General features: G+C 43.5%; 1 protein-coding gene across 1 annotated transcript in view; it reads right to left on the bottom strand.

The window, feature by feature from the left end:
- The window catches only part of MED13L (mediator complex subunit 13L), a 178,263-nt gene that overhangs the window by 139,865 nt on the left and 19,753 nt on the right, over window positions 1-18,645 (bottom strand). The window lies entirely within an intron of this gene.

Raw genomic sequence — 18,645 nt, 5'->3', positions numbered from 1 at the left:
AGAGATCTTCTACCAGATTCTTTTTATACATCAGATGCTGAAAGGGGGTGGGAGGGAGTCATTTCTAACCCGATTTAGAACATCCTTCTTCCTCTCCACGATCAGCAGCACTTCTTACAAACACCTTCAACGTGCCCAGAACTCCAGAGAGTCAGGAGGAACTCGGGGGAAGTTTTATGCCCTACTTTAAATAGGAAGAATAATCCCCAACTTCCCAGTTTTGCAGACACAGGCACACAAAGATAGGACTGTTTATGCTCTGGGAGAAGAGCACTTTCCTTTTGCAAAGCCCTCACTTGGGTAATTTCTCATCAATTTTGGAAAACAGCAAACAAGACTCTGGATCCAGAACCTCTATTAGGAACAACGAAGGAAATGAAATTTTGGATTCCTGAGTCTTCCTGACAGGTTGTGTGTCAGTGCTCATTTGGTTGTGTGAGCAGAGGTGGTTTAGAACTTACACCTCTCAAGGCACCCAATTAAAAACCCAAACCACAGAGAGCTCCCAAAACCAGCAGCAAACACCAGCGGGTCACACCTGGTTTTAAATTTTGCAGCTCCTATCTTTTAATTTAATTTTTTAATTATTAGTAGCAAAACAAGAGAATTTGTAGTAAAAACGAGCACATTTTTGGTTCTCCACAGAACACATTCCTGGAAAGTTTTATTTTTTCACCCTCATTGCTGACTTCAGAGTCTCCCTTGGTTCTTCTGGGAGTCATTTCTTACGGTCACACACACAGGTAGTGGTGGAATTATATTGCTTTGGCCATTAAATTCAAAGATATTTTAATTAAAAAATTAAATTAAAAGATAGGAGCTGCAAATTTAAAACCAGGTGTGACCCGCTGGTGTTTGCTGCTGGTTTTGGGAGCTCTCTGTGGTTTGGGTTTTTAATTGGGTGCCTTGAGAGGTGTAGGTTCTAAACCACCTCTGCTCACACAACCAAATGAGCACTGACACACATCCTGTCAGGAAGACTCAGGAATCCAAAATTTCATTTCCTTCGGTGTTCCTAATAGAGGTTTTGGATCCAAAGTTCAGACAATGGAATTAAAAGTATTTCTGAGAAGAAATGCAGCAGCTCCAAAACCTGATCCCATCAGAAGCTGCAGAACAGCCCCATCTCCAAGGTCTTTTCCCACCTCAGTGTTTCTGGGACTCTGGGAAAACACAATAAAGCTCTGGAATATTCTGAAACAAAATCCCTGTTTTGATTCTCCTCCCAAAGCTGTCAGAAATGCCAGTGGAAATCCCCTTTATGCCCAAACCACCAGACTCCCTTTAAACTTCAGGTGGTTTGTACTCCCACGTCTCTTCCCTCCCAGGAACAGTCACTGGATTTTGGCTTCAGGTTCGTTTCAAAAGGAAATAATTAGATTTTACAATTAACATTCCAGAGGATTTCTTGTTCCTTGCTAATCATTTACCCAGTGACAAGGCAAGAGCAGGTTTATAAGCTCAGGAACCTACACAGGGGGAGCGTGGAAGGACAAACGTGGTGATTTATTTATCTCTTTCAAATAAAAATACCCACATTTTAGTTTGGTTTGTCACTTTTAATCCATCCTTATTATCTTACCAAATTTTTTTGTAAAAGCAACATCCAGGGGCTCACAAAACGCAGCAGGTAAAGTGAAAAAGGCCATGTTTTCCAGGGACAATTTTCCAATTTCCTTTCAGCCTGGCCTTGTACTTCCAAACCTTGCATTTCCAATCAAAATCTGTTGACCTCTAATAAGTCTCCTTTTGATATTTTCTTCCCTTGATGTCTGCACTGATTATCAGTAAAAACAAGTTCCTTTTTTTTTCCCTTACTCTGGAAGTCTTTGAGTGCACAGCATCTCACCCGAGCACAATTCCCAGGGCGGACAGCAGGAGACTGACTTTTCTCACAAGAAAAAAAACCCCACAAACCCAAACAAAACCCCAACCAAACAAGAGAAGAAGAAAAGAAAAATAATCACATATTCCACGACTGAGAGCTGCTACCTGATAAAACCAATTCTTTCTGCTCAGTTGCAGTGTAATTCCTCCTTCACCTCTGCTGCATTTCACAAGGTCTCCTTTCGCAGGTTTAATCAAATTTTCCAGGATCTCGTTAGAGATTTAAATAAGGACATGCCCCCTTAATTTGCTCAAAAGAAAAGGACTGGATTAAGGTTTGCTTTGACTCGTTTGTTAAGCATTAAGTAATTAGGTTTTCCTTGTTGTCACAGAGGGGGTAAACATGTTCAGGATCTAAAAACCCAATCTGCTCCCTCTCCAGGTCTGACCCACCAAAAAGTTTCTTCCAGGTGGATACTCAGGGATGACCTAAATCAAACAAGGAGTGAATGGCTTTAAACTGCCAGAGGGCAGGGATAGGTGGGATATTGGGCAGGAATTCTTCCCCTGGGAGGGTGGGGAGGGGCTGGGATGGAATTCCCAGAGAAGCTGTGGCTGCCCCTGGATCCCTGGGAGTGTCCAAGGCCAGGCTGGATAAACGTGGAGCAACCTGGGCTAGTGGAAGGTGTCCCTGCCCATGGCACTGGATGAGCTTTAAGGTCCCTCCCAAGCCAAACCAGTCTGTGAATCCATGAGATGGGAATGGGTGAGTAAAATACCAGTGCCAAGAAAATAAGGATATCCATTATATTGCACGTAGCAAACACAGATAATTACCTGGACCATCTACAGCCCCACCAAAAAAAAATTTGGTAAAATGATAAGGATGGATTACAAGTGACAAGCCAAACTAAAAAAGTTTTATTTTAAAGAGATAAATAAGTCAAATTAATGATGTCCTCCTTTTCCAACACTACAAACCTGCACAGAGAGCTCAGCCATTATCATCCCTGACTGTAAATCAGCTGCTGTGATTCAAAAAAAAAAACAACCTGGCTCCAAAGTGGTTGTTTATCCATCCAGTTCTTTCTTACACAAAAAAAGAAAAAAAAAATGCATCACCTCCCCAGCTGAGTTCAGAAAGAGCTGGAAAAAAGGGATATATAAACTGCAGGATCAAGTAAGGAATGGTGACAGAGCCTGGAATTCAGAGCACACCAATCACTCTGAACAATAAAAACACCAGTTGGTGCTGGTTATAAATTAATACCCCCAGATCATTCACAAAGTACAGTTTTTAGAGACACCCTGTGTGTTCACAGCATTTAATATTGCAGGGAGCCACAGCAAATAAATCTCCAAGCCTAATCTGTGTATGTTCTATAAATCCACTCCCAGGGAACATTTGTAGAGGGTTTGCAAGGTTTCCACACTCCCCCTTGCTTTACACTTCCTGAAAATGTTTATTTTAGTTGGTATTTTCCGTCGCTGTTGTGACTCCTGTCACTTGAAACAGCCCAGAAACAGCCACAAAGTGTCAGCACAAAGCAGGAGAACAACAAGACAAAGCTCAGAAAGAACAAAGCCCACTTTGAAAGCAGAAGACACCTGCACAAATACTTTATTTTTTTGGGAAAAAAAAATAACCCAAAACTTCTTCAAGCGAAGAATAACCCCCCTCAAACATATAAATTCAAGTGAAACAGCCTAGATAAAAACAAGGAAGTTCAAGTGCACTTATAGTGGATAATAAAAGGAATGGTTTGTTTGCTATCTACAGTGATTTTTTTTTCCTATGAAAACATTCACCAGAAGACAAATATTTAATATTACTCAAAAGCAACAGTCCCTGTTTAAAGCTGTTCTGTAAGAGCAACAACTCTGTTAAGCAGGCAGTGTTTATAACAAAAACGTGCTTTTTATATCAGACAGTTTGTGCAAACTCGGCAACATTTCCAGCCCAGTACACTCTGTACCAACAGGGCTTGCCAGAAACTCAGCACTCCAGAGGCATTTCCCTGTTTAACTATTGCTTTCAAAAAGAAAAAGGACCCATCGTGGCACTTCCAAACCCTCCTCACCAGCGTTTACAACGAGAAATCCTTTGGCCTCTCAAAAACACAAGGAAAGACTAAGGTGAATATAATCAAAATAAATAAATATTAATATAATAACAGCAGAATGATTTCAGCTATGTAAATCAGAAGCTGATGTTTCAGTTTGAAGCCAGAAGGACACAAAGCCAACCATTACCACATTACTCACAAGGCTAAATCCTCTTGGACACTGACTCTGGTCAGTAGTAAAGGCTTCTTATCTTCTCCCATCTCTACTCCAGGGAACATCCAAAAGCCCCTTTGCATTCAGTAGTGCTGCCCATTTTTTTACAAAATATTTAAAATGTTGATGAAATGTTAAAATAGTTAGGAATTTTAAGGGAGAAGGGTGGTTATGTTACAATTTCACCACAGGCACTCCCTCCCACAACCACAGCGTGGTTCAGAGCAGAAAACCAGGCTGGAATCACGAAGGAAATGGGCATCCACGGCAAAAACCTACACACCTCTGGCGGCTGAACCTCTTCAAACCTCAAAACTGGGCTGAGACATGAGCAATTCCAACTTTTATAGGGAATTTCCAGCCATTTGGCCCCTGCACAACCACCCCTCCCGACCCTGTGGGGAGGAACACGGGGTACAAAGCAGCTCAGCAAGCACGTGTGGGACATGTTTATTTTACCTGTCATATATATATATTATTTTACCTCCCATATATATATTTATTTATTCATTTATTTATTTATTTTATCTGTCATATATATATTGTCACAACCAGACTTCTGTCTCTTGAGGGCAGAAGCCACCAGGGCCTAAAGCCCTCCGTGCAAAGCACCCACTGCAGACAAATGACCAAGCAAACCATCACAGTGTTATTTAGGAGTAATAAATAAAGCCGGGGCAGCTCTGATCACCAATTCTCTGCTCACTCTGCCAGGTCTGCTAAGGGAAAACCAGATTATTTTGGTAGCAACAAAGCCAGGCCCTCTGCTCCATATCCACCCCCCCCCCCCCAACTCCAGCTCGGGAGCAAAGGGCTGAACTGAGTCACTCATTGAGTTTAAACTAATTCAAAGCTGTGCCTGGGAAGGGCTTCTGGTCCAGCTGAAACCACTCCCTGAATCTCACACATTGTGGGCTACAGGACCTTCAGCCCAACTGCTCTGACCTGCTGAACTGCCTTTATTTCACTGACAGAAACATCACCTCCGAAAAACTCGATCCGCCTTCACAAAAATCTGATCATGTAATTTTTGGTTGTGATGGCCGTGCCTGACACTCCCTTTGTGCCTCACCCTCATGGGCACTGCAGAGCACAGTTAATTCTCTGCAAAGCTCCCATCAAATAAAGTACCACTGTATAAAGAGCCCCATTTTCCCAGCACACACGTTTTTGAGGACTCCCTTTACCCTGAACAGAAGCCCCAGCCAAAGTTAGGGCAAGATGGCATAAAGTTCTGTGAACCCCCACTTTCTGTAGGGGTTTATTTGGTTCCAAAATGTCACATTTCTCACATCTGATGGGGATCTACATCTGCAAACGCTCAGCATGTCCCAGTGACAGGCTGAGGCCACGCTGACTGTGTGTTTTGTACACACTGACAGCAATCACAGCCAACCAACCTCGAGGAGTCTTTGTACTCCAAATGCACTCTGTATTCTTTTCTAATATATTTATACAAAATATCTTAACTCCTTCCATTTTCTTCAAGCGCTGTGTAATCAAAGGCTTTCAAAAAGTTACAGTTGGGGGGATTTCAGGGTTGTATTTTTCCTTTTGTTCCTTTTTTCTTTTCATTTATTTATTTATAATCTCATCCCAGATGTGGCATCAAATGCACACAGCGGGATGTCCTTAAGCATTACTTTGTAGAGTTCTTTGTGTCACCATCCAACACTCTTAATCACATGAGGATTAGCAAGAAGACTTAGCTGGGAGTAGTGTGAGCAACAAAAGAGCAAAATGAATGTCTGCTGCTTCTAAACATTTCCACAACACCTCTGCTTTTCCCAGTTTCCCCAGAACACAGAGAGGAGGTGGAGCCAAAACCAGGTTTAACTTCCATTTATCATTTCGTTGCCTCCTTGTTTATCCCAGCACAGAAAAGCAACCCTGGACCAGAACTCCCTCCTCCTGTCCCACATCCTGGAGACACATCCTGGATAACTGCACAACTTGGAAGTGCTGAGGAAACTTTGGGCTGGGTGGCCAGGGGGGAAATGCTGAGGCACCTCCGAGTTCCTGGGCACAAATCCCAAAGCCAGAGCAGCCACTGGTGTGGTTTGCACAGCACTGGGAACAGCCAGAGGAGGGGGAGCACAAGGATTTGAGAGTCCAACATTCCAATAGAACTTGTGCACTCCATTAGAAACCAGGACACAAACAATTACAGGTGTGAGTGGTCTGGAGTGGGAACTGCCTTCCACAGGCACTGGGGAATTGTCCACGTCTATCACAGGTCCTACAAGTCACTGTTCCCAATCCAACACGTGCAATGCTGATCCCAGCAACCAGAGAAAGCCTCTGGCAAACTGTACAGATAACAAGAGACATCATTTTTAGGACACAGTCACTCATTATTCATCCTGACAGGTTCCTTTAAATGGATACCTGGGATTAAACAGCCACAACTCCAAAAATTCACAAACTGTGTCACCAAGTGTAACATGGAAAGTCCAGGACAGAAGTGGATCTGCTGACAACACAACTTCAAGGCAGAAGAGGAATGAAAACCTTTCCCTCTCACACAGATGGACTAACAGAAAATCAACAGAAGTTTGTTCTCCCATGAAATTATGAGACAGCACAACAGTAGAAAAGTCATCTTCTATGCAGAGCCCTTAAAGCTGAATTAACAGAGGACTATTGCATAGTTACTGCTGGTTACCATTTTAAATACATTAAAACCTCTACTTCCCCAGACCAATATTTAAAATAAACAAGAAGCAGCAGGCAAGCACAGCCACTTCATTAAAGTGATTACAGAGACTCTCGAACCAAGACTTAATTTGAAATAATAGTAAAGATAAAACTGAGTGCACAGACAGCCATAGAGAAAGAATGAAGTTCTGAAGAGAATGCAGTGGGTTGATGGTATCACACCCCAAACACCTGATGAATTCATTAAACACAAATGCTCCCCTTGGCATATTCCAGGATACAAGACAAGCAGTTCACACTTGAAAGATCAGATGGATATCAAGTTGACAAATAAACAGCGAGCATCTTCACAGCTGCAGGACACGGGCAGAGAGTTTTGCAAAAAAAAGCAGCAAAATTTGCATTTGAAACTATGACAGAGATAGCCAAAGTATCAATATCAAATGTGATTAGTTCCAAGGAACAGATATTGCACTTCTAGGGAGAACAGGAGTCACTTGTGACACCGCCTGAGGTCACAGTGTTATCTCTGCTCTCCAGGGCCATGGATTGCTCCCTTAAAGCACCATCCTGGAGCTGAGAGCCACTTTCCCCCAGCCACGTTCCCAAGGGGAGACCCTCAGCCCATTAGTTACATAAACTACTCCTCTAGTCCTCCTCACCCCAGCAGAGCAGCTAAAAATATGCACCAAGACGTTAAAAGTGCAGCGCCATCAAAGCACTTTTGCTGGAACAGAGGAGCCGACGATTTATGGGCTCTTTGGTTTTGCTGCTTTTATCAGGCTGGTTGGTTGAAAGAAAATGCACACATAATTACTTAATCCCATTAAAACAGAGACAAACGATGGCCCAGAACTCCCCAGCTCAGCAGTTTGAGCAGGGGAAGGTTCTGAACTCCCAGTAATGAATCACTGGAGCCTTCTCAGCTCCTTCCCAGCCCCGGGGATTTCGGCTGCATCAGCTCTGGCATCTCCCAGCAGCTCCAGAAAGTGGGATTGGGAATAAGGGAGAGCTGCCACAGCTTTCCCAAGCCACGAGGAATCCAACGTTGTGAAGTGACAACATATCAGCGAAACTAAACAAGTGAATTCACAAGAAAATACAGAAAACAAAAAAATCAGTTGCTTCTTCCAGCATGTGGGGACAACAAGGAGGAAGATTGAGAGACAGCAAATGGTAATTTAGGGTTGTTTTTTTCTTTGAACATGGCATATTTTGGCCAGTTTTGAGTTTCAGAAGCTCACAGAAACTCCTGTTCGGTGCATTATGTTAACAGACAAAATGTAAACTGCACTGGGATCCTGAAGAGGGGAGGGTAAAGCAAACAAACATTTTCCCAGAGGATGCGTAACACAGGTTTGCTGGGAGTTTTACTACTGGGAAATAAATCAATGTGTTAAAATAATTGTAAAACCTTGCTGGAGAACTGAAAACTGAACTCATGGAAATTCCCATTAAATTCAACCCCATCTCCAAGACAGTGATGGGGTTTTTCATATATATATATATATTTAATGTTTCTTTAAGCACCAGGATCTTCTGGTCCCACTGTTAACACACAGGGACCTACTCAGCCACCCTACACCAGCTGTGTCATGTTTGCTCACTGATTACACTTTGTGGGATCACTGGGAACCTTCCAGGATAAGGCCAGGCAGGAACCCATATCCCAAAACTGGAGGGATTAGGAATTCCAGCTTCATTTTTGAAACTAAGCAGTGACAGTCTCACATTTTCCCTTCACACTTTCCAGGCCTTAACTGTGGTTGACAGCAAAAGAAATAGTAATAAAATAATGCTTACTATGGTCTGGGTTAGTTTAGGAAAAGGCAGAGAGAGACTGAGCAATAATCTCACATCCATCTGGGACAGGGGTTCTTTTTAGTGGAGTATTTAATGTATCTTAGTATGTTGGAGCAATGAAAATCTCACTTTGCTTTGTATAGAAAATCCAGATTGGACTCCCAGCTGAGGGCTGTCAAGGACAGCAACAGAACTCTTAAGTTATCTTAAAGTTATTAAAAATCTAATGCTAATACCAAATAAACATAAAATATCACCTTTCAATAAGCCAATTGCACCTTAGAACAAACCTATAAAGCTTCTGTCAAACATACATTCCTCTTGATCCCTTTTGAAGTGGCAGAATTCCCAGGCACATTCAGGAACACCACTGGAAAGAGCAGGATTTTTCCCGTCTCTTTAGGGAGCTGTATGAAATTCTTACAGCCATCCAAGGGAAAAAACCATTGCACAATTATATCTTCATCACCTATGACTGGCTGGTTCCCTCGGTGTAAAAGGCATTACATTATTTGTGTTCCAGAAGAGACAGAGCAACCACAATGTCATGGAACAAGGAGAACTACAGAAAGGCTTTATTGAAAAAGATGGTGTTTATTCCCTGCAGTCCTGCTTAGAAAACTGCCACCTTCTGAGGCCAAGTTTATCGACATCCACACCTTAAGATAGGAACTTCACACTTCCCTTTCTCCAGGAGTGAGGTGCTAACTCTGCCTGGTGATCTGTCCAACCCACCCAGGGATTCATGACACAAACCTGGACACTTCACCTCTGGCTCCCTGACTGCTCCAAACACCCTGAGATTTGGTGCAAAGACTGGCAAAGTGTCCTGGAGGAGAACAGGGCTCAGGGCTGGGAAGGTTGAGCAGGAAGGGCTGTTCTCAGGGGCACTGAGGGAACACCCGAGTGGCTGTGCCAGGGCACAATTCCAGCTGGGAAAAGGCAGGAGAGAGGGAGCTGAGGGCCGGGAGCTCAGCCTGGAATAGAAACTGAAACTGGGCCTTGGCTCAGGCCAGGCTGAGCTGGGAGAGCACACGGACCATTGCAGGGTAGCTGAGTGATTAAAGGCAGCAGCACAGGCCACCTTCTGCCCCCAGCACTGTGGGACAGCAGTGCTGGCACTGCCCAGCTCAGGGGGACACTCCAGGGTGTGATTAAAGGCAGCAGCACAGCCCATATTCTGCCCCCAGCACAGGGGGACAGCAGTGCTGGCACTGCCCACCTCAGGGGGGACACTCCAGGGTGCTTTAGGTCAACCAGAAGGCAACAGCATTTCAGCACCGTGCCTTTAGTGTGTGCTTTCCCTTCCAACTCCTCATTTAACTTCTGAAAAATCAATTTAACACCATTTCACTCCAAGTGCTAGTTGTCGTTATGTGAGTGACTGCACCACGCACTTGTTTGGGTTTTTTAACCAAGGGACTGATATTTAATAATTAATTATAATAATTAAATATTTAATATTTAACCAACTGCAGAACTCCACCCTTTTCTTCTCCTGTTGAACCCCCCAGTTCCCAGGGGCAAAGAGCAAAGGTAAGAATTCCACCTCAGCCTTAACCATGTCTTACAGCTCAGCTGTTTTCCACTTGCTCCTCCTCTTAATGCAGTGGTTTTGTTTCCATATTTACAACAGGCTGCTTTGGAAAGGACCCATTCCAGCCTCAGCACCGGTGGATTCAACAATCCTTAGGAACAGACTCCAGGTTTCCAAAGCTCCCTTCCCCAGGCACTGGCTGCTCTCGGATTTCATGGCTGGTCACCCACACCCTGAGCCACAGAGCAGATCCCAAAACTGCCACATGGACACATTTCCAGCTATCCAAAGTACTTGTCTTACAGATTCCTGTCAAATCCTTGGATAAGTAAGTGCAGGTGGATAACTAAATCCACTTAAAATGAAACCAGTCCCAGAATTGGGGTATAAAAGAATTCTGTACTGAGATTTATGACCTTTAATAGGAACTTTATAACAAAAAAAGTAGCTTTTATGTAATGGAAAACATCTCCCTGTAAAGAGAAATGATGTGTTAACGTCAGCAGAGTCATGTTCCCGTGTTTTCTGTTTGCAATCCAGGACCGTGTTTGTCACTAAAAGTTCATTAGTTATTCTAAAAACTGCCTTACCAAAAAGCAATTGTACACAATTTTATCACTACTGTTATTTTTCCAGTCTAAATTCACCGGTGGAAGTTACCCTGTGTTCTTGGAATTACTCAGAACGTGCAAATACAAACATCAGTAATGAGCTCTATTAATGCAGATTTCACTTCAAGCTAACTCAGATTTACTTCGTGCACTTAAGTGAGTTCATTTCACTGGGAAAAAAAAAAAAAAGAGATCCCCTGAAGCAAAAAACCCCATCAACTACTGGGGCTGATATTGCCCAACACATTGCTGAAAAAGAAATTCTTCTGATTGGATTTTCCCCCCTCCAAGCAGCACTTTTAAAAATACAGCCTTTTAATGATTGTTTAATTTTCATATAACTGGAATATAAATCCTATCCATACTGCTTTGCTGCAGCTGCACCATAACGTCTCATTTTTCATGGAAAAAAACCCCCTAATTACGTGGTTCACCGAGTTGCCTGTGGTAACACATCAATTTTATTTACATTCACAAGTTGGGCTCGGGTTTGTTCTCAGCACTCCAGTTAATCCCAGGCACATTTTGGACAATGGTTCTCTCTGATTCATTAGTGACACCTCACTCTGATGCTTTGGGGAGGGAGTTGAGCTGTTTGGAATCTTGCTGGGGACTTCCAGCACTTTCCAGGCAATACTTTTGTGGCACCAGCTCCATCCCACCTTAAATATCCTGGATTTGCTGTGATATCCTGGCCTGGCTGGAATATTTCTGCCAAAGGACCATGAGCTGCTCCCTACACAAGGCAGCTGTTCCTGCTGCCCAAGGAATGCCAACCCATTTTCCCACAAAAACACGAGGGAAGAAACAATAACTATTGTGTGGCCAATAAAACCTAAAGATTAATTACTCCAAATTTCAACTATTTCAGCTGAGCTGAGCTTATATTTGCAAAGCAGGAAGATGGGATTCAGCTGAGAATTCCTTGGCTTTGCCTTTTCTTTGTTTTCAGAAGGTAATTTGCTGCAATTAACTGTAAAAACTCCAAATTCCCAGATAGGAAAAAAATTAAGATGTTAATTCTTGAGTGATACAAGTAGAATAAAATATTAGAAAATGTTAAGCTATTTTACACAGGGTCCTTTGACAGAGGTCAGATTTTTTTTTTGGTGACTTTTTAGCCTTAGATCGTAGAAAGGGGGAAATGCAGCACGTGGGAATGGTCCATGGAATATCCTGAGTTGGGAGGGACCTCCAGGGATCATGGAAGTCCATTTCTGACCAGAATTGGCAATGAATTCCTGAATGCCACACATCCTCATTTGATCCTACCCTGAACACTGAGATTCACTGTTCCTGTGGAGAGAAAACCACGAGGCAAAGGAGAGCAAAGGAAAAGGTAAGTGCAAGCAGAATTCCAAAGGGGACGCTCAGCCTTGATTCCTTGCAATAAACAACTCCTGCCTTTGTTGTCTGCAACCATAAACCAACTTTAAAGCAGCAGAAGAAGCTGGAGCGGTGGGAAGAACACTTATTTTTAAAAGAAAACCAAAACAAAATGAAGACATCTCGCCCAGACACAATAAGGCTCTTGTCAACCCCGCGTGTGTAAAAGGAGTTGGCATTTTCCCATGAAGCAATTCCTTAATCCCAAATGATGGCATAATAACCTCATTTAATATGCCTCCTTAAAAGAAAAAAGTTTATTCTGTCTAAGCTGAACTTCGACTGGCAATCACTGGCCACCAATTAACAGTGTCAGATCGAAGGGTCACGGCCCAATTCTGCCAGCTGAGAGAGGATGAATTCACTTTTCAATCCCATCCTCCGGCCCGCAGGATGGAAAAGTTTAACTTTGTTGTCGTGTCTTTGGGAATAATCTCTGCCAGGCAATTAAGAAAATGCAAATGACTTGTCTTATTGAAAATAATCAAGCCACAAACAAGACTTTTTCAGTAACTTAATATTCCAATAAAGTCTCGTGTCATCTGAACCTACTTGTTAATTCCACTCCGCGCTGGAGAACCGGCAATTAACCATTTTCAGATTTCACTTCAAATTATTAATAAGTGGTGCTCAGCTGCTTGATATTCAGAGCTGCTTTTCCAACTGAAAGCCTTCAAAAATACTTGCATTTCGGCTCCTGGGAGATTCCTTTGATTCCTTGTGCCTCAACTGCTTTTCCATACATTGGCTGCTCCCGTTCTCTGTGACACCGGGCACCACAATGGTTATGGGGTTTATGGAGTTCTGTCCTATTCATTTGACAGGAAAGGGGGCTTATTCTTCATTTCATGCATTGCTTCACACACTTAAAAACATGTTTCAACAGACAGGAACGTCTTCTCATTCAATAATTAACATATCTCACTACAAAGCAGCTTAGAACATCCTCTGTGATTCCTGACAGAGCTCCCAGCTCCTCACAGCTGCAGAAGTAAAACAGCACCTTGAAAGAACCTTAAATAGACTCTTAAATTGAAATAGAAAGTAGATTTTTCACTCCTTTATTATCCTTTACATTAGCAGAAACTATCAAGTTTTCCACTATTTTTCTTTTAATCCCTAATAAATACTGAAAAACACCAACCAGAGAACATTTACAGGTTAACCATTTACTTAATTTAGGTGGCTTGACTGATAAATTAAACTCTGAAATCCAGCAGTTATTAAGTGAGCATCCAGAACCATTCCTAGTGGTAATAAAAATCCCTAAATTGAGGTTTGGGGCAAGTTATTCCCCTCAGGAAACATCCTTGAAAACAGAGCTGGGATGTTCTGGTTTCCTGGGAGGTGAAAATTCGCCCGTCGGTGATTTTCAGGTAGAGAAACAACAGCAGAAAGGAGCTCCAGGCACGTGGGGTAACGTGGATCCTTCCCACAGCCAACATTTTTCCCTCTTCCCTTTTATCAGCACATGGGGATTGACTGGGGCAGCCTGATATGCCAAGAATTCATAAACAGGAATGAGCTGAAGCTCCACGTCTTTCCTGTCCCAGCTCAAATTCCAACAGCGTTTTTAAACTCGCCAAGCTGTGAGGATCATGGACAGTAACCTTTCAGGAAAAGGGTCCCCTAATTGATTCAAGATAATCTGTTCTTCAGAAGGGTTTCCATCAAAATCCTCGTGTTCTACAGGCAATACAGCAGGAAGTGCATTAATACCTTTTTTGAGGGGAAGCAGCTCCAGCAATTAATGGATCAAGTGCAGATGCTGCAAATCCAAGTGGATTTCCAGATGGAAATCCCAAATACTTTCCAGAATCAGTGATTTCAAGCAAACATGCTACTAAACTGATAGAAGGCTGCAGTTTTATTTAAGGAATTATCAACCACCTGGAATCATTTTCAAGATCCTGTCTCACACCCTGACAGCTTTCCAGAATCACCGAAACTCCCCTCTCAGCAGTGGTACCCAACATAATCCCTGCATTATTCCCCAGAATTCCAACATTCTGTACCATAGATGCAGCAGACAAAGCTGGATATACCCCCAAACCCAATGTGCAGATGACAAGTTTATAGACAAAACCACCAGGAAAAGAATCCCAGAATATTCCGAGCTGGAAGGGACCCACACGAGGATCAGAGTCCAACTGCTGGAGTGGTTTAAAGTGCCAGAGGAGAGAACTCTTTGCAAAGGCAAATAGGGCAAGCAAGGAACAGATCTCCCCTGTCCCTAACCCACATGGAAAACACAGGGTAGGGGTGGGAGAAGGAGAACCCAAGAGTTGAGTAGGAATTCTCTGTGCTGCTCCAGACGGATTTTGGTCACCAAATGCAAATGAGAGCTCTGCAACTTGCCCACCTCCAACTTTCCTGTCAAACAACAGCGAGACACAACCTCCCCTCCTCCCCTTTCTTCTCTGGGATTCACCAAAGAAAAGAAGTTTATGGGCAAAGGTCTCGTTGCTGTAACACCACTTGTCTCCAGGCAGCAGGACCAGGGAACAGCATCTCCCCTGGGGAAAACAAAACTGCCACAAACTAAGACACTCCCAACTTTTTCAAGCTCATAAAATCACTCCATTCTTTCTCCCACTCGGTGCCCACTCAGCTTTTTTCACTCTTGGGACAGAAAAAAGACCCCCAATCTCTCTTCAAATTTTAAACCCCATCACAATAAAAACCAGACCAAGACTGCCAAGGAACAAATGTAGGAGTGTGTGCAGGAGACACCTCTGCAGTTCACAGCTGCCTGGCTGCTCCAGCTCTTTAACTGATCCACAACTGCTCTGCAAATCATTGTTTTTATTTCATCTCCCGTGACAGCATTTAATTATCCACGCAGTTTTGGAAAGCTACTACATAAACAACTGCTCCTTGTACCTCCTGTTTATAACCACTAAGTTGTTTTCCCTGTGACTATTTGAAATTCTTTTATTAAAGGCAGATTGTTGTTTACCAAATCTTGAATGTTGTAAAGATAAAGCAATTCGGAGAGTTATTATGAAAAAACTTTTTAAAGTGCTTCTGAAAGAAAAGTCTCAGTTTGGACTCTTCATGTGTTTACTGAAAGCACTAGATATCATACAATATTATTTGAGTGACTCTGTTATGCAAAAAAAAAAAAATCAATTATTATAATTTAGACTTGAATGACTAAAACATAAAACATTTAAAGTCAAATTATTTAAATTTATCACTGAATTTTTCTTTACCCTCATGAAAATTTCCCTTTCCAAGCACAAGTCCTAGGCAGGAAAAGAGAAATCCAAAACTTCCTTCTTGGTGAGAGTTCATGATCTTACAAACAGCTGTTATTCCCTAAAGTTGAGACATCTCAGAAGCTCTTCATGTTTTGGACAGACTCTACTCTTCCACTTGGATTTGCAGCAGCAGATTCCTGGGGTTTGTGCTCCTAAACAAGTGAGTCCAACACCACAACAAAGCTCTGGCCACGGAACTGAGTCCCAGTGACAGCCCAGCCTGAGGAACAACGTCTGAAGCCAAAGCAGCTCATTCCCTGACCAGGTTATCCCAAAACAAGCCCCACGTCACCACAGGCACAGAAATTGCTTCAGTAACCTCCTTGTTTTCTGTTTGGATGGAAAAATCCTTCATATATTTCCAGGAAACTAATTCCAACTATCAAATATTTCAGTATTGTGGTCTGTTTATCCAATAAAAGCAAAATAACCTTATTCCTTCTGCCTTGCTGCTGCATGAAGCAGTGAACACAAACAGTGTCCTTTGTCCAGGGAATCAATGGACATAAATGCCTTGTTCTGGCAGAATTTGATGTTCAATATGTTGTCAATACTGATGTTTGAGCTCTCAAAATGCACTGAAAAGAGCACGACAGCACTATCAGCAGTAAAACGTGTAGCACTTACACAATTTACATCACTTGGAGCTATTATCTGATAAGTCACTACAAGCTTTTAATACAGAACAAGTATGATTTACACACATTACAAGAGAATTCCAAAACCTGCAGTGGAAAGGAGTAGAAAAGGAGATGATTTCCCAAATTCTTGCAGGGCCTGAGAGCAGGAGCAGATTTCCCCTCCCTTCAGTCACCACCAGCTTCATTCCCCTGAACGAGTCACACAAGGTCCTCCTTTCACCAGCTCCAAACTCAGCTTTGTGCCTCCTCTCCCCTGGAGAACCTTTGTTTTCCAGGCATTTTTAATGGGAGAGGGCACTGGAATGAGGGTCCCTCAGTGCTGCTGTAGCAGGGCAGCCCCTCCCCAGCCCCTGTGGCTGCACTGCTGTCACACACTCTGCTCCCACTGCTTTTATCACTGTGCTGCTGCTGCTGTTGGCACGTTAGAAAACAGAGCTCTGGTAGCCACATTTCAGATTTAATTCCACTTAAAAGTCACTGCACCGAAGGCTCCAGCACCCCCAGCCCCGTGTGCAGCTCTGGGCCCATCACAAGGACACTGAGGGGCTGGAGCGTGTGCAGGGAAGAGAACGGAGCTGGGAAGGGGCTGGAGCAGCAGGAGGGGCTGAGGGAGCTGGGGGGGCTCAGCCTGGAGCAAAGGAGGCTCAGGGGGGACCTTCTGGCTCTGCAACCCCCTGACAGGAGGGGGGAGCTGGGGGGGGGGTCGGGCTCTGCTCCCAGGGAACAAGGGACAGGAGGAGAGGGAACAGACTCAGGCTGTGCCAGGGGAGGGTCAGGTTGGACAGCAGGAGGAATTTCCTCACAGAAGGGGCTGTTAAACACCAGGAGGGGCTGCCCAGGGAGGTGGGGGAGTCCCCATCCCTGGAGGTGTCCGAGGAAGGACTGGAGGTGGCACTCAGGGATCTGTCACAGGTTGGACTCAATGATATTTTTCCAACCTTAATTCCGTGATTCTCTGAAATTTTGGACTGGGCAAAAAAACGTGCCACAGTGACACTGTTCTCCATTTCTGTGCTCTGCCCCACTCTGCACTCAGGCTCTCCATACATTTAAATGCTTTTCCATACCACTGCCACTGGAAGAAGGATTATGATGTTGTAACCAAGATGTCAGATCTAAACAAGCTACATCAATTTACAACAGACACAGAAGCCACTGCCTGCAACTCCCCTCAAATAAAATGACACTTAAGTCCCATATACTGCATTTGAAATATTAAATTAACTACATTTCACAAAGAGAAAGGCATATATTATTGAAGCTTTGCGGGGTAAGTAGAAATATTACCCATTCCTTCATTCCAAACAGGTGCCTGATAAAAAATTAATGCCATTGGAATGGCTCAGTGCAGCACTTGAGAGCCATCTCCTCAATTATACATGATCCAGAGCTACCTGCCTGGAACACACCCAGAGACACTCAGGGCTCCTGTCTGTGATTTCACAGGCTCTGCTGCCAAAGAAACAGTCCCACTCACAGGCTGGAGTTTGTAACAGTGCTCAGAACAAAGTCATGAGTGAAAAAAATAATATATGATAACCCAGGAGCAAACAGTGCAGGGTGGAGATGGGGAGACAAGGGACAACCAGAGCACACCTGACAAATACAATATTCCACGTACTTGAGACAAATTTTATCACCAAGTCACCAGAAGGCCTAAAGGCCACCAGGGTCAAAATTTATTGCAAGAAACCAGGACCTGATCCATATAATTAATTTGGTTTTACCTTTAATTCCTATTATTAGTCCCAAATTGGTCAACTTCAGTTGTTTCATCCAAGACACGAGGTGAAAAGAGAGGTAAAACTCATACAGCTTAATAAAACACCTTGTATGTTTTCAGCCAAACATTTTCAGACAAACTAGGTTTTGTCATAGCAACAATACACTGCTGAAAAGAAATTTATATACACTGGACATAGTCAATCCAAAAAGGATCACAACAGATGAAGTTGTGATCATTTTAAGGCTACAAATTCTGGAGGCACTGAGGACAATCCCAGCTGCATAAAGCTTTTAATCACATAAATGTATCACTTTGACCTGCCTGCCCCTTCCTGCCTTGTAATACTCTCACTTGTTGTAATTTGCCCCAGTTTACACTCAAATCCTGCAACACTACCAAGGTGGGCAGTTCTGACCTTGCAGATTTACCTGGGGTGCACTGGAGTTCACCTGACTCTCTCTATAGGTGGCTTATTCCATCAACTCTTACCTTATGCCAGAGTTGGGGGGTTTATTATCATCATTATTACCCTTGGAACTAGGATTTATTCTACTTTTACAGTGCACCTGAGCTCTCACAAAAATCTAAGCCATGATGTTGACTACAGGTCACAGAATGCCAGGATCAACCAGGCTGGAAAAGCCCTCTGAGATCATCGAGTCCAGCCTGTGACCCAACCCCACCGTGTCACCCAGCCCATGGCACTGATGCCACGTCCAGTGTGCCCCTAAACATCCCCAGGGGTGGTGACTCCACCCCCTCCTGGGCAGCCCATTCCAGTGTCCGATCCCTCTCTGGGAAGAACTTCCCAATGCCCAACCTGAACCTCCCCTGGTGCACCTCAAGGCTGTGCCCTCCTGGCACTTCAGCTTTTTGCATTTTCTCTGCAGATCACTCGCAGCAGCAAAATCAA

This window comes from Chiroxiphia lanceolata, chromosome 18 (assembly GCF_009829145.1).
Source record: "Chiroxiphia lanceolata isolate bChiLan1 chromosome 18, bChiLan1.pri, whole genome shotgun sequence".
Taxonomy (NCBI): Eukaryota; Metazoa; Chordata; class Aves; order Passeriformes; family Pipridae; genus Chiroxiphia; species Chiroxiphia lanceolata.
Note: the sequence above shows the minus strand (reverse complement) of the source record. Positions and strands in the feature narration are given on the sequence as shown.